General features: G+C 39.0%; 1 long non-coding RNA gene across 3 annotated transcripts; it reads right to left on the bottom strand.

The window, feature by feature from the left end:
• Positions 1-801: 801 nt before the first annotated feature.
• On the bottom strand, positions 802-10718 carry LOC120595541 (uncharacterized). Of its 3 annotated transcripts, XR_005650895.1 has the most exons (4): positions 10343-10718; positions 5551-7203; positions 3855-4554; positions 802-1504 (listed from the first exon to the last, which is right to left on the bottom strand). It is a non-coding gene; the product is annotated as an uncharacterized LOC120595541 (long non-coding RNA). The 3 variants fall into 3 exon arrangements; XR_005650894.1 differs by having other exon boundaries at positions 802-4554; positions 10343-10690; XR_005650896.1 differs by having other exon boundaries at positions 802-4554; positions 6630-7203; positions 10343-10623.
• Between the last annotated feature and the right edge of the window lie 5940 nt (positions 10719-16658).

The raw sequence follows: 16658 nt of genomic DNA, 5'->3' as shown, positions 1-16658 counted from the left end.
CTTAGGATGGCGCCCAATTTAAAACTTATGAATTGTTTCTTTCTAGAAGCCATTAATATTTTTTGACTGGGGTTTTACCAGAAAGTAAAGACCATAAATATGCAAAAGTCTGTATCATTAAAATTTGCCATATATATATAGCAGAGAGACATATATACATATATATATACACACACACACGAATTAGGAGGGAGAGGCTTAAGTTCTGGTCCTCAGGCACTGCTACCTAACAACAGACTGTATTTGGGAAAGTCCTGAGCCTCAGTTTCCACACCTGCTGCATGAGTTAATGAGTTTACCTTGCTTGCTAGTCAAGGTGATTTTATAGCCCTAATGAAATAATGCTGCCCCTGGGATGGCTTGGTGATGCAGGATACGTTTGATGACTTTTGAAAGAAATGCAATTTCTTAGCTCATGTTCACCATCTATCCTGGAATCAAAATAATTCAGGAGTTTTGTTCACTATCAAACCCTCAGCATCTCTGATATCTTCTACAGGAGTTAATTGGGAGAGCTGAGAGCCTTGCTCTGAGCAGGCCAGAGTCTCCTCCCATTTCCTGTCTGGCATCATTTTAAAAAGTTCACTCAAGAGGGACAATCAGTCCATTGTTTGAAAGAAGCCTAAGTTTCTTGAAAATCTAATTTTCAGATCCATTCCCCTTGGTGAATAGTAATATTCACTTAATCCAGTGCTTTACGAAAAAAGAATTAGAACTCAACTTCACTTCTTCTAATTGGCTTATATGATTGTGTATGCAATTTTGAGCATAAAATGTACATGACTTGAAACAACCCAAACATCTCATCACTGGAGAAGCATATTTATTGCATGGATCATTATACGGCCATGAAATAGTTACGAAATTTCTTTTTGAGTGTGAGAGTGCTCGTGTTATAACCCGAAATAATACAGCAAGATTCAAAACTGAGTAATCTGTATTATATCCATTCTATGCAAGCATGTTTTGTTGACCAGGATAGACTCCAGAGTGTATAAACAGAAAGCAGCTTTCTTCTTTCTGTTATCTGTCCCTTTAAACCTCTGCAGTGGACTTCTAGAGGCAGGCCTTTAACTTTTCCAGTTCATCTCAGATTTTGAAATATATCCCCTAGGTAACTTCAGGTCTGAGAAGAGTCTCCCTTTAATGATTAAGTATCCAGTCCAGACATAACAGCATGCACTAATACATGTAGGATTTCTCTTCTATGCCAATGTGAGGTTCGCTTCATGCCCACGGCCCCACAATGAGGGAACGATACATGGTCAACTCCTTCACTTTCATTTTTTTCTTTCTTTTTTTCCTTTTGAGGCTGTCTCAGGCTCTCCCAGGGTTGAGGCAGGCTCTGGCATAGTCTGGTCATTGTGCCCTCTGGGGTAGCACCCTCCATTGTAGATGACCTCTCGTTGAGGAGCTTCTCACAGTTCATCTGAAGTTTCACTGGGGGCCTCCACCTGCGGGGTCCATTTCTTGTTCATCTTTACCCCTTCAGTTTCAACTATGGCTTATGATAAGAATATAAAAAGGATTTGTTTGTTAATTAAGTGATTGAAATAAATATCGATTTTTGAAGAAACTGATAGAATGTAAGGATTGGACAATTCTTTTTGTAGTGGTGTGGTGTTGTGTAAAAAATATGAAATTTGTGTCTAGTTAACTTTTAACTCAACGCCATTATTTATTGTCTTGAATATATCTCTTGAGCTCTAATTTCAGGGTGAATAATACCTTCCTTATTCATGGGGTGCTAATATTTCCCAAGTGTGATAAATTTGTTAGAGCTTGTTAAGCATTTGGCAAGCTACGTAAGTATTCTGAGAATTCATTATTTGAGCAATGAGAATAATAATTATAGTAGACCTGAATTCTCAGAGCTGAATTTTCTGCCACTTTTTAACTCAGTGCCTTGATAAGACCCTCTCTGCAGCTCATTTGGTTCATCTGGATAGTGGGCACACTAAAGATCACCTCATTGCACTACTGTGAGAATTATTTAAGCAAAACTAGAGCACGAAGAGTTTCAACAAATGTTTGCTGAAAAATGCCTTTGATTTTATGAAAAGTACTAACTCTTTGGGGTAGCTGTATGGCTCGACCCATTGTAACGAGTACAAAAACAAACAAACAAACAAACAAACAAAAACAGTTTCCTGTGAATAAATTCATTCTGTGCTACAATTAAAGCAAGATGACCGGGTCGCCTTTCTGGAAGATGATGTGCCCTTTTCCTGGGATCGTTTAAGTTCAAGGTGATGACTATTTAGAGGGGCACAGAATGCAAGTTAGACTAGATGGGCTTGAGGATTCCTTCCACTTGAGATTTCATAAGTTTAAAAATTCAGAAATTCATCATTCATTGATTCAACAAATAAAACTTTGCTGTGCTAGTTTGTTTGTTTGTTTTGTGAAGAGTTTCACAAAAATCTGTAAAATGCACAGACTATATTTATATTGGAGGGAGACAGACAATAAACAGATAAAGGAATCATCATTTAGTATGCCAAATGATAATACCTGCTACTATAAGACCTAATATTTTTAGTTAGAGCTGAGTTTTCAACCTAATTTTAGGGCAGTACCTAATTTCAAATTTCAGTGGCAGGAAGGCAGAGTTTCAAATTCAAGGGCCTCTGAGTCCCAGATGTTTCCTTTTCCTATTGCATTTAATATCATCTGACTCAGATGGATCCCTGGTCAGTTGAGTGAACTAATTAATAGTTGATAAGTTTCATCAGGGAGAAGATGATTTCTATGAGAGGGCTCAGTATTCTTCATCAAGTGTGCAGGTGATACTATGAATTTTCCCCCTCTGGTTAATCAGGAAGACTAAATCCAGAAGGAGGGTTAAACAAGGTCAGGGAGATGGAAAAAACAGCCACGATTTGCATTCTAGAACACATGACTGTGTCTATTTATATAGACCTCCAAGGACACAAGAGTAAAAGGTTCCCATATGCACAGACATTTTCAAAGATCCTAAAAAGCTAACTAAACTATTCAATCTACTGAGAGAAGATGAGTAATAAATATCAGCTACTAGATGTTAGTTCATTTCTTTCTATCAGAAAATTTCAGTATAAGTTAGAATAGCAGTATTGACAAATTTTGGTCTATTTCGAAGACTGTATTAGTATGTTTAAATGGAGACACAGTATTTCTAGGTTTAACCTAGAAATTTACTAGAGTTATTTTGAGTCTGTTTTGCAGATTTATTCATGCACAAACAACACTAAGAGTTAAGCAAAACAGGTTTTATGACATCAGGTGGAGGCAGGAGAAGAACCTAGGTTTCCAATGTCACAGGTTTTCACGTATGTTTAACCCCTCCCAGTTGAGTGCTCTTTAAACTTTAATAGGCATACAAGAGAGGACATATAGGTTGCAGTGTATCATCCCTTCATTCATTTCTTCACACAAAAATGTTCCAGTCCCAGGTGTGGGGCCGGAGGCTCACAATCCAGGAGAGAGAGGAAGGCAAGTTTGGCAATGGCTATAATAAAAGCTGGAATGTGGAAAGCACCATTAGAAAGTTATGGAGTGTTATGGGAGTTCATGGGAGAAATATACCACATTAATTTTCTTGTCAGAAGATCCCAGTGGGCTTAGTGGGCAGCTGTACTCAGCTCAGCTGGTGTGGGGGAGGGGAGGAAGAGCAGAATCACTGTGGTCCATTGTCTCAGATAATGTACCCAAAACTACACAAAGGATGGGCATTGTAAGACACCAAGAGCAAATGTCTCTGCTTTCAAATATGTGCCCATGAGGTCGGACTCCAGCCCAGAAACCCGTCCTGGGATGTGGGACTTATACTGCTCAGAAAGGTCCAGGAGAACCCAATGAGCTGGTCACCCCACCTGGGAAGGCTGTGGTCTCAGACGCGGCAGATCTCCACACCCGAGGAGCCCCCGAAGGTGCTGAGAACTAAAGGTTGTCTGTTGATCTTCCCTTCACCTGGGCATCAGGTCCTTCCTAGAATGAGCACCTGCAGCCATGTTCCTCTGTCGTAACTTTTCCTACCTTCACCGTAGGCCATTGCACCATTTTGTCGATAAGGAGATCAAGCTCAATGAATCTCAGTGCCTTGTAAGAGGATCGAGGCTCTGTAACCAAAAGAACTGAGCCCAAGTGCAGGGGCCACAAAGGCTCTTCTTATTCTCTCCTCCCAGGGTCTTTATCGTCCTTGGCTCCAAAATCCTTAGAAGGGTCAATGGGTTTATCTGTGGCGGTAGCATCAAGGGGCGCTCCAGGGAGACAGGAATATTGTTCTTTCATCACTTTAAGGAAGAAGGAACCTAGAAGGGTGACTAGGTGGCCAAAGCTTGAAATAGGGAAGGGGACCAATCACAGCCCTTGGAGTCTATGGCAGGAAATGGGCCGAGCCACAGACCTGGCTTGGGAGGACAGCCAGCCCTCAGGGCAGGTTTATTGAAAGGCTTTGTGGTCCCACAGGCAGTGTTCTTCCCTCCTTCTCTTCATCAGGCCCCATTTTCTATCCCAGCCAGGTGAGATAGGCTGAATTCTGTGGAGGTATTCACGAGAAGCTTTCTCCCTTCGCTGGGGAGAGAAAAGATGAGAGAAGGCACTGTTAACTGCAAGGAAAGGAAGTGGTAGAAGTGAATTCCTTAAGAGACTGTTCCTTGGCCTTTTAAGCCTGAAGACGACTAGTTAAACACTTAGATGCACAGAATCTGACCACCATTCTAATGAGCTCTGGTAATCTGGCACAGAAAATTAATGTTAATAAATTAATTTCAGAGAATTCCATCTCATGTACTCAATTATTAATGGTATTACAGTGTTATTAATGGTGTCAATTATTTAATGGCATGAATAATTAAGAAATCACATCCATGTTATGATGTACAAGGATTCCAGTGTTGAGCAAATTGCTCAGAATAAATAAATAAACGCACCAGGGTTCAGACCTATAATGTTCAGCCTTCGATGTGTTTCTTTGTCACTAGACCAATTCTATTGCTGAGGCCTCTGTTACCAGAACTTCTGCCCAAGTCTTATATTATGACAGTACCAAGAAAGAGGTTACATTGTTGGGGGAGGGCAAGTTTCCTTGGCAGTTCAGATCTTTCAGAGGAGATACAAGAGGGACCTGGCCTGAACTTGGTGTCCATAGGAGATATGAAATCGGGCAGGGCTGTGTGAATTTAGTGAATCCAGAAGAGCTGACCAGGAAGCTTCAGGTTGACTCATTAGTATGAAGTTTAATTTGAAAGACAACAGAAGCCCCAAGACGCTATTGCCCCGACCCGTGCAACCAGATTGGGATCATGGTAAGTGAAAACGAGGGAGGGACTGCAGGAAAGTGTGGAGCGACTTTTTAGCGGTGTGAACAGTATCCTGCGACATCCCTCTGAACCTCAGTTTTCCCATTTGTATCATGGGGATGCTTTTTTATTCTGAAGACTATTTGATAAAACGAATGCGTGATTCATTAAAAGGTCTCGACAAAGAACTTCTATTGCTGTTGTTTTAGTTGTTATTATAAATATCTTATAATCCAACTTGCCCATTTTATAGGTGATGAAATCATACCCTAAAGAATAGATGTGACTTGTTCCTAAGTGAGTCTGTACGACATCTTCCCCTCGCCCCGCTAGATGACTATCTTCTCCATCCTGCTGTCTTTTCCAGGAGCCAAACTCCATACATGACATTGACAGGGCTCCAGTGCCTGGCTGGGTTCCACTAATGGGGAGACCCAGCAGAAGATGGGAAGAGGGGGAGAATGAAGTCAAGGTATTTCTTTTCTTGGCTCCTTCCACAATTTCTATCACTGGCTATGCATCTCTACAGAAGACTACAGTGCAGGAGTCGGTTGTGTCTGTATAGAGAGACACACAGCAAATACTTTAGACTTTGGGCCACATGTCTTGGTTGCGACCATTTGACTCTGCCATAGTGGTGCAAAAGCTGCCATAGACAGTATATTCACAGATGAGTATGGCTGTGTGCCAATAAAACTTTATTTATGCCCACCGAAATTCATACTTCATATCATTTTCATGTGTCACAAAATATTCTTCTTCTTTTAATTTTTCCTCCAAATATTTAAAAGCATAAAGACTATTCTTAGTTTGTAGATCGTACAAAACCAGGAAGCAGGCCAGAGCTGATCCACAGACCATAGTTGTTGACCTCTGTGCTAAAATGTGAACTTAGCACTGAGAAAACAGAGTTAAGGAGGCCAAGAGTTGGGAGAAAGAAGCTGGGAGAGGATTCAGAGACCACGTGACATTTGCACAGAGAATTGATGGATGAAAGAGTTGCTTTGGCAAGTAAAAAGGGGAAGTACCTTTAAGGCACAAGTAATGAGCAAAAGCAAAGAATCTTAGAAGTGCAAGATGTGTTCAGGGAGTGGATCCTGACCTGGTAGGGCCAGAGGAAAGAGGTATGGCACCAATGACAGGGAGAGGAGACCCTGGTTGGGGAGAGAGTGGGAAGCTCTGAGCCACATCCTGTGGGGCTAGAGTGCCCTGCTGAGAGGCTGGTCTTCAGAGGAGAAAAAGCCAAATGGTAGGGTTCCTGGGCAACAGTGTAAAACCCAGCTTGACCACTTTCCAGGCAAACCATCATGGACAAATCATTTAATCTGTCTGAGTCTCACTTCTTACATGCAAAACAGTCACCACAACAGCTTCAGCTCTGACGGCAGTGAGGATTAGATGGAATAACACACACAGACTGCTCTCAGCAGGGCTGGCTCACAGTGAGGACTCGGTAAAGGTCTGCTATTATTAGCGTTACCGTGATTAGGCTCATCGACTAGCCTGGCACAAGCTATGTTTTCTGTAGCCCAAATTCTGAGCACATCTTGCCATTGCTGATGGGGATGGCGGCTGGACAGTTGGCAGCCCTGAGGTGAACATAAGGTTTCCTTTTTAGCACCACGAGAGCATCAGCCATAATGAGCAACAGTGGCAGAAATCCCTTTCTTTGGACTTGAACCTCATAGGCCTCTGGTCTTCGGACATGGAGCCAAAACCACAGCTCCCCAGTCCAGACAATATCCTTCTTAGAATGTTCGAGCACACAGCACACCTATTATTACTTTGCTTGTGAGCTTTCTTTTTTGTTTAGACTGAAAAGCAAGAGGACAATGTTTGGATAGTTCTTTTTAACCATTCCTCCTTCTTGAGTCTCCTGGATTGTAGCCTCTGGCAAATCTCCATGGTGCCCCCATTCAACCTAATGAATGAGAAGAAGGGCAGAAATAAGTGGACATTATTTGGTGACATCGCCTGAAATAAGTTCTCTCTATTCTAACAACATCTAAAGTTATACATTTTGTTATTTAGTGGATCCTTAGCAGACTTCAGATATGATTCGAATGCAATATTGTATAGAAACCATAATGTTTTATTCCTGAGTCACTGTAAGAAAACTAAAAAGTGGTGAGAAAGAGGACTATTTCCTTATTATTTTAAAAGAAAAAATAATTTTAATATTTAATGAGAATTCAGGCACTTAATTTAATTATTAAACACATTTGGAGGTAATCATTTTAACTCCAACTTTTAAAAAAATGAAAAATTACGTTACAAAGGTAACAAATGTTCATTCATCATACAACACCTGAGAAAGAAGAGAAACCTGTGGAAAATTGAATAACCATTAATCAATAAGCCTAAACTTACAGGTTGTATTTTTAACATTAAGTATGTATTTTCTTCAAAACGTTCTTGTTGGTACATTGTAAATCTAGATAAATGCCGGGAGAAATCAAAGAAGAGTGTGGGGGGTCTTACTCAAGGATGTAAAGGGTTTAAGTGAAATAGGGCAGAAGGAGAGCTCAATTGCACAGAGTTGTAGGGTGTAGCGCCATCACCCTTCACCCCCTCCAGGGCTGGGAAGGCATGTGGTTGTTTGTCCCTCACCCCAAGCTGAGTGGGAGAAGATATACATATACACATATATGATATATGTATAGGTATAGATATATGGATATAGATATATACATACACATACACATATATGTGTGCGTGTGTACACAAGATACACATGCATAAAATAAAATGTAAAGGGCATTGGAATTTGGAGTAAGTGGTCTGGTAGTACTTACTAGAACCTAGTATTTAAAATTTGAAGGATGGAATCATGTTCTTAGTACTCAAGTGAAAGATCACTGTCTTTGTATTATTCCTTGTAAAGAGAATAATAATAATATCTTATATCCACCGATGCCTAAAAGTCCTATGTGTTTATTTTGAGACAAACCTTGCTCTACCAGAGCTACACCTGACTAAGTCAATTTCAGACCTTGAAACTTACACTTAATAAAGCCCATGAACCAACAATTATAAAACAGTCTAAAAACAAATCAGCCACTTATCTATAGACACCAACTATAATATAAACTGCTATAAAACACCAAAAGATCTGATCTCTTCAAACTTTATGTGTACTCAAGGCCAATCTTTATTTCTATTTCTTGAGGTTTTTTGGGGCTATGTATTATGTGCTGGCCATTAAAGGGTAATAAGTATTCATAGCTGTTTTTCTTCTGAGTGCAGTTCAAATTGACATACGAAGACAAAACACCTCTACTTCCAGTTAGTGGGACGGAAGAGGGGCTACGATTTAGAAATGAGTGGACAGTTTCAATTTAATCTCAGACCAAATTAAAGAGATGCGTCCTTGCCCAAATGACTTGTAAAAAAACAAAGTAAATTCTCTCTGTAGGAAGGTAACTTCAAACACAAAGTCCTGCAATCGATAAAGAAATTATAAGACATATTATTTTTTAAAAAATCATAGGCTTGCAAGACATCAGATATAAGAGATATGAGACACAGACTTCAAAATAATTATGCCTGAAACGTTAAAGAAATCACATGTCAAAATTTTAGTGGAAAACTAAAGATTATAAAAATATCAAATGGAAACTCTAAAATTAAAAGTAAAATAACAAAATTTAAGAAGGGATTCATGTGTTTAACAGCAGAGTTGCCAAAGTTCAGTAGAGAAATGTTTAACTAGAAGATAAACCAGTAAAAAATAAAATTCTGACTGATACACATACAAAGATAAAGAGTGATGTAGGATATAGAAAAGAGTCTAAGAGGCATATAACACATAGCAAAAGAGTCTAACATAAATGGAGTCCCAGAAGGAGTGGAGAGAATGGGGAAGAAATAATATTCGAAAGTATAATGGTCAAGAATTCACCAACACTGACAAAGAGCTAAGAAGCAGCTGAGATAGCTAAATAGATGATAGATAGATAGATAGATAGATAGATAGATAGATAGATAGATAGATAGATAGATAGATGATAGATAGGTAGATAGATGATAGATAGATAGATAGATAGATAGATAGATAGATAGATAGATAGATATAGATGATAGACAGACAGACAGACAGACTTAGATAATTTCAAATAAGCATCAGCACTAGCATAGTGATAATTGAAGACATAGGAGAAATGACAGGAGTCAGAAAATGTTAAAATAACATTCACTGTTGAACAAAGTAACTAACTACTAATCTAGAATTCTATACTCAATGAAAATGTTTCAGAAATAAAGGTAAAATGTAAAGACATTTGTAAAAGACAAAAAAAATGAATTTTCTTGGTAAAACTGGAAGAAATTAGGAACAACTGAAATCATACAGATATGGGTAAATCTAACTGTATATTGAGTATATAAATAAAAATAATGTATCATGGAGTATAAAATATATATAGAAATCAAATGCATAACAACAATAGCTCAATAAGGTAGAACAGGTTAAATGAAATTGAATTCTCTAGGATAATGATGAAAACTTGGTGAAAGAACATACAGCTAATAATATAATAAAAAAGAAAAGAATTTTTAAAAATTATTCCAAGTGAAGGTAAAAAATATTGGAAAAAGTAAGTTAGTTAGAATGAAATAGATGCTATATGCAAATAAAAATATAATAGTAGTTATTTTAAATGTTAATGGACTAAATATTTCAATTTAAAAGTCAAAGGTTAACAGTGTAGATTAAAAATAAACTGACCGCATGCTTCTTAAAAGAGACATCATATCTTAAATATAAGGATACAGAAAGTTTGAAAGTAAAAGATTGGAAAGAAATATACAATGCAAGCATTAAGAAGAGAAGTCTGATATATACTAATACTTGAGTTAGTCATTTTAGAGCAAGAAACATTACTACATATAAAAAGGTACAGTATTTTGATAATAAAAGGATTAGCCTATGAAAAAAATGTATAAATTCTAAAACTTGCACCTACCTGATAACATAGCTTCAAAGTGCATAAAGCAAGTATTAACAGAACTAAGAGGCGAAAAGACAAATTCACAGTCATTTGGCAGAAATTAATGCTTACCTTGGTCAAGTTCTGATGAAGTAACCAGACATAAAATCAGCAAGGATATAAGACATTTGAATAACACGAAAAACAAACACGAACTACTTGACACATAGAGAACAATGCATGCAATAACCGCGAAAGTGAATAATCTACAGAGGGATCAGAAGAATGACTACAAGACAAGGCTACATTATGGTTGAAGCTGAATTACAGGAAGTGCTTTGATCTTTCGTCAGAGTAGGCTTTCAGCTACTCCTTCCGCCACCACTACCTTCATCAAATTAGACTTTTCTCTCTGTAGAAACTCGACAATGATAGGCCTGCTCCAATAAGGGGGAAGAAGAGAAGAGAACGCTCAAAATGTGTACAAACTCTACATTCAGATCAGGCACTTCTTTTGAGAGAAGGGTTGCTCAAAAAGTCAAAAACGTTCATATTCTAATTTATTTCTCTCCTGGGAGTTTCCGCCTGGAAATGTGATAATAGGACATTGGGCTTCCCCCTAACAGTATCTCCAGAAGATGTGATTCAGAAAATGACATAAAAATATTAGTTAGAAATTTGCTTTAACACTGATCACATTTTTATTTTAATGAAATGTCCATATCCCCGACATCTTATCTCCAGAAACCAAAGATCTTATTAACATATTTATCTCCAACCCTTCGTAAAGTGCTTGGCACTTCATAGCTACTCTAAAAGATGTTGTTGAATGCATTGAGTCTCTCAAAATTTGGAAAAAGGTGAGGACAGCTACCTGGCAGAGACTAAAACTAATCTATGAGTAATAAACAGCCCTTTCCAGAAGTAGCCATTCCTAAGACATGACATATAATTATGTTCCTGAGGGAACCTGGAAATCACCTAAATTTAACCAGAGTGACTTTACACGTCCTCCAGTCTCCAGTGCGTTTATCTACTGAATTGAAACTGGACATTCCGAGGAAAGACATGTTAATAGATCCATGTGGTTCGTGTGGAGATGGAAACTGGGTCAGGGTAATGAGCACGGTCAGGAAGAAGGAGAAACCAGTCTCAGGTTTTTGATGTCCTAGAGATGGAGGGCCAGGAAATCTCACTTCATCCCCCACAACAATCCTTAAGGCAGAAATCATTACCCCTTTAAAATGGAATAAAACACTGAGGTCCAGAGAGAGTGAGAAAACTGCTCTAATTACTGCTATAACTGAGAATCAAATCCTGAACTTTCTATCTCCCCAAACCTGGGCTCTTTCAACTTATCCACACAGGGTCCAAAAGCAGCCTTTAAAGAATGTTTTCAGTCTACTGCCTGTGTTTAGTAAGCAAGCCACTGACATTGACTTGACTTTCCTTGGGAACTTGCCCACAAGGGAAAATAAGATGGCAAACAAGAATCCTTTAGTTCCCATTACAGTTATATTATCTATATTTCACTCACGAAATGGAGTCTGGCCTAATCATGAGTATCTGATGATATTGATTAGTCATCAGAATTGTACTCACTTCCTGATGGACGGGAAAGACGAAGTTCTGAAAGGCCCAAAGCAGGCCTACGGCAACGCCACCAATACATCGTTCTGCCACCATGAACGGCACGTCATGGCCAGGAACGCTTGGCACATATTTACAAGGTAATATTTGTAAATCATATCATCGAAGCAGCACCATGACATTGAGAGCTACAGTTTTAGGAGAGTAAACTGTTGCTCAATACAAGAAAAAAAATGTCCTTGCCTCCTTTGTGACAGTGTATCTGCGAGTCTGATGCAATATTGTACTGGAATCCCGTGCTGTGGGTCATACTGTAAGCTCTAAGTGGTGACTGCTTAAATCCCACAGGCTGTCAAGGCAAATCCAAACCCCAAATATTGTGTCTGTTCCTAAGAGAGGAGTTCATTGACCTACCCAGAAGGGAAAGAGCCCGATGTGGTTAGCTTGCAACCAAGAGCCCAGTTCGTCTTCTCAAGGGCTGGTGTTGTACCAGGCACTCAGTGTTCATTTCTATCACTGGCATGCCAGACATCCAGTGCCACAACTGGTCAGCCTTGGTCAGTGGAACCCATACTGTAGAGACAACATGAAGTCTTCGCCTCTGCTACCTTGGTCACATGACTTGTATGTGCCTGTCATTTTAACCCTGGGGTGCTTGATGACAGAGACTGGCTAATGTCAACTAGACCTGTCATTTTGTCTACTTGGCTGTGTAGTGCCTGTCCCATGCAGACACCCTCAGGTGGCTGTTCACCTGTGACACAGAGGTACATTGTGCCTGCCCCCAAATGTTCATCTGTATGCCTCTAGTTTAAACTCCTGTCCCTGATCTCCAGTCTTTCTTCCCATATCAACGACCAGCCAACCAGGCCATTTGCCACTGCTCACGTGTCCATCCACATATCGTCTAACCTTGTCAATTACCTTTTCACACAAAGCGGACAACCAGGTGCCATGCCCCCAAACTCTGACCATTTGAAGTGTTTTCCCTTGCTACTGCCTTTCAAGGCCATTAAGGGCAATGCCAGCTCAACAAGATCTCATGCAACCTAGTGGGGAGCCCTGGAGTAAGTGTTGCCCGCCAGAGTGTCCCACTGGCCACATACGACTGTGTCTATATGCCCTTACCTTGGTCACAAGACATAGGTTGCCCAAGGAAGGGTGAGATCTCAAGTTCGGTGGCTCACTGTAGCTGCTGTGGACCCGGAAGGGGCTGATGGTTGGAGTCTGTCTGCTGACCCCAATCCTCACTGCAGGGCAGCAAGTCCCCCATGAAGAAGTCTGGACAGTGCATCCTATGTCCACCTCATGCCTTCCCTAACACAGGACCCAGAACATAGTTCATCTTGAAGTTCTATATTTATTGCAAGAATCAGAAAACTGGCCCATGGTGACTTAAGTTTTCTTTTTATAGCAAGATGTCTAGAGGTTAATTGGTTACTCGTGTCTGTTCCATAGATCCAAAATGTCCACAACTTTCTTGCCATTATCTTCATGGTCACAAAGTGGCAACTATCATATTTACATTTAAAGCCAGCCAGAATGAGAAAGAACATCACAGTGTATCTGTCCTTTTTATCAGAGAACCAAAACCTCTTCAAGAATTCTGCAGGAAAACTGTCTCTTCATGGGTCTTGTTGGCCAGAAGCTGAGGTACACTAGGGCTTCCAAGAATGCTAAGAGAGTGAGAAGGTGACCATTGTGATTGCCTTACACCAATAAAAATTTATTGTGTGGATGTGAACATAATGCCTGCACTCAAAAAAAAAAAAATCTATGAGAGTGCTGTTAGCAAGGAAAAAAGGAAGAGTCATTGAACATTGGATGGAATATCAACAGTGTGTGCCACAGTGAATAAACGTTTATCAGATGGAGAAGGATTTTTTGCTACACAAATAATTCCTGCAAGGGAAGAAGTTTGACTAAATAATTTCTCAGGTCATTTCAATATCAGTCTATGAACTAAACAGAACAGCAAAGGCCACTCATAATTAATGAAAAGAAATCATTTGACTATGGAAAACCATCAAGAGAACCAGCATAAGAGAGGAAAATTCTTTGGCATCATAGCCAGACACTCATTCGGTGGCCCCAAAGGAATCTGCAGAAAGCCATTGACTTTTAGAACAGAACTGTTGAGGCAATAGTAAGCCAAAGAGGAATAATAACTGCTTTGTCCTTTTCCTGAATCAGGGAAATAGCCATCAGCTGTAGGATCCATGAAAAGCCTCACTCTTACCATGTTTAACGACTTGCCCCCACCTTCCTCCCCACCCTCGATGGATTCCCCTACTCAAAATCTGACGTAAATTGTTTCCTTACTATGGCAAGCTGCCTAAGATTTCTGGGAAGTATGTTTAAACAGGAATCATGCCAGGGCTGAAATCAGCAGTGCTTCTGTGTAGCCTGCTCTATAAGCTGTAATTAGGGATATTGAGATCCCCGAAGTTGGAGGCCAAATATGTTATCTGTGTGTGTGTGTGTGTGTGTGTGTGAATGTGAGAGAGAGAGAGAGAGAGAGAGAGAGAGAAAGGGGGGGATGTATAAATACACACACACATACGCATGTGTATATATGTATATGTACATATTTGTATATTTGTTTCTTAACTTGGAATATGAAAAAGCAAAGAATTTAAGAGACTTTATTAGTTTGATGGAGTGCGATATCCTACCCAACTCTGTTTTCTCTTTTCTCTCTTTGTATTCATCCATTTATTCATTCATTCGCTTGTTCTTTTAAAGAACTACTCTTAGGTAAAGAGTTGCCAACAAGATAGATAAGTCCTACGTCTTCATAGAGCTTGTGGTGACTTTAAACCAATATTTATAATAGTTTCTTGATGACATCTACCCTTATACCTTCCTCTGCTTCTCCTATCGTTCACTGTTTCAGGGTTGAGGTAAATATTGCCTGCTGGGATGGTACAGGTGAAGGCACATGAGCTATGAAATGTAAGGACTTCAAATGGAATTTCAGGTGAGCCATTTAGCAATTTTCTTAACCCACGTGAGGCTTTCTTTCTTCATCTGAGCAGGTGGCCAATGGTCTATTCACACACTAATATATCCCCTTTTCTTCATTTCCTCATTTATACTCTCTTAAATAAGCTAGCCCCAAATTTGGTGGTAATTTTTCATGATGTCATCTCTCTTCTTGGCATACTCGCAGTGTCCTAATGACTCCAGTTCTTTATTTGTTGGATTTAGTCAAATTTTATTGAAAAACAACATATACATAGAAAAGTGCACAAACCACAAATGTACAGCTGAATGAATTTTCACAAACTGATCAAACTCTGTAACCAGCATCCATATTGTGAAACTGATCAAACTCTGTAACCAGCATCCATATTGTGAAATTGAATATTATCGCCATCCCAGAATCCCTTGTAGACCCTTCTGGTCACTACGGCCAACAGGTAACTACTATCTTTATTTGTAACATCAATAAGAGCATTGTAGGGACTCTTTCGCTTAGGGCTTCTTTCATTAAACTCCATATTTATAAGACAAATTAATGTTGTTAACTACAGTGGTGCTCTTCATTCCCATTGCTGTATTTCATTACGTGAATATACCATTTGTTTATCCATCCCTCTTTAGATAAGCATATAGATTATTCCAGTTTGGGACTACAATAAATAGTGCTGTAAACGTTCTCATACATGACTTTTTATTGACATATGAACACTTTCTTTTGGATGCCTAGAACTGGAATTATTGGGTCATAGGGTATAAAAATATCCAACTTTAGTCAATATTGCTAATTTTCCAAAGTATTTCCAACGGCGTACACTCCCCGAACAGTGTATAAAGTTCTTATTGTTCAAAATGTCCATTAACTATTTTTCTTATTAATTATTATTATTGTTCCTATTCGTTAGTTTCTACTAATGTTCCCATCGTTCAACATGTTTGGTACATTCTGTCTTTTCCATTTGGACCATTCTAATAAATGTACACTGATATTGCATTGTGATCTTAATTTTAATTTCCCCAACGACTAATGAAGGTGAACAACCTTTCATAAGTTTATTGCTCATTTGCACATACTCTTTTTATGAAATTCCTATTCAAGTCATTTGCCCATGTTTTGCTATTGAGTTATCTATCTTTTACTCGTTGACTTGTAGAAGTTCTTTATTTTATAGACTCCTTGGTTAGCACGTGTGTTGCAAATATTTTCTCTCAGTCTGTGGCTTGCCTTTTGTTCGAGTCTTCTTATTCTGTTTTGAATATGGCTGTGGACACATCCGGAGAAGAATCATGCCTCTGCAACTTCTTATTTGTGAGAATTCAGGTGAGTTGATTAACCTCTCTGAACCTCAGTTTCCTATCTGTAAAATAGGAATAATGACTCCTGCTTACCTGCCTAATCTATACCATATCGTCATTGAGATACTGCATAGGCAACAGCTTGAGATTCATACAGTATCCAGGTCAAGAATTATAACTATAATTTATAACTATTATGGATTACTTATATTACTATTACTGATAATTAAGTTGTCACCAGAGAAATAAATAATCAAATTTTATGCTGGGTAGAAAAATAGGCTAGCTGTGTAAGTCATCTGTGAGGGTGATATCTTTAGTTCATATACGTAGGATAAAGAACTTTTAGTAACACATTGTACACAGGAAAAGAATCTTGTAAGACTGAAATAATGTTCCCAGATATGAACCTCAGCATTAATACAATAAGTATGTTCAGAACCTGACAATCAACATTCCTTATTTCTCATTTCCTCTAAACTCTCTTACTTTCCAGTGGATACAACAAGTCAGGAAAAAAAAAAATGCTTTCCCCCAAAAGGTGATGTCACTTCTTAGAATCTAGGCCTACAAAAGAATG

This window comes from Pteropus medius, unplaced genomic scaffold (genome assembly GCF_902729225.1).
Source record: "Pteropus medius unplaced genomic scaffold, Ma_sr-lr_union100, whole genome shotgun sequence".
Classification (NCBI taxonomy): domain Eukaryota; kingdom Metazoa; phylum Chordata; class Mammalia; order Chiroptera; family Pteropodidae; genus Pteropus; species Pteropus medius.
Note: the sequence above shows the minus strand (reverse complement) of the source record. Positions and strands in the feature narration are given on the sequence as shown.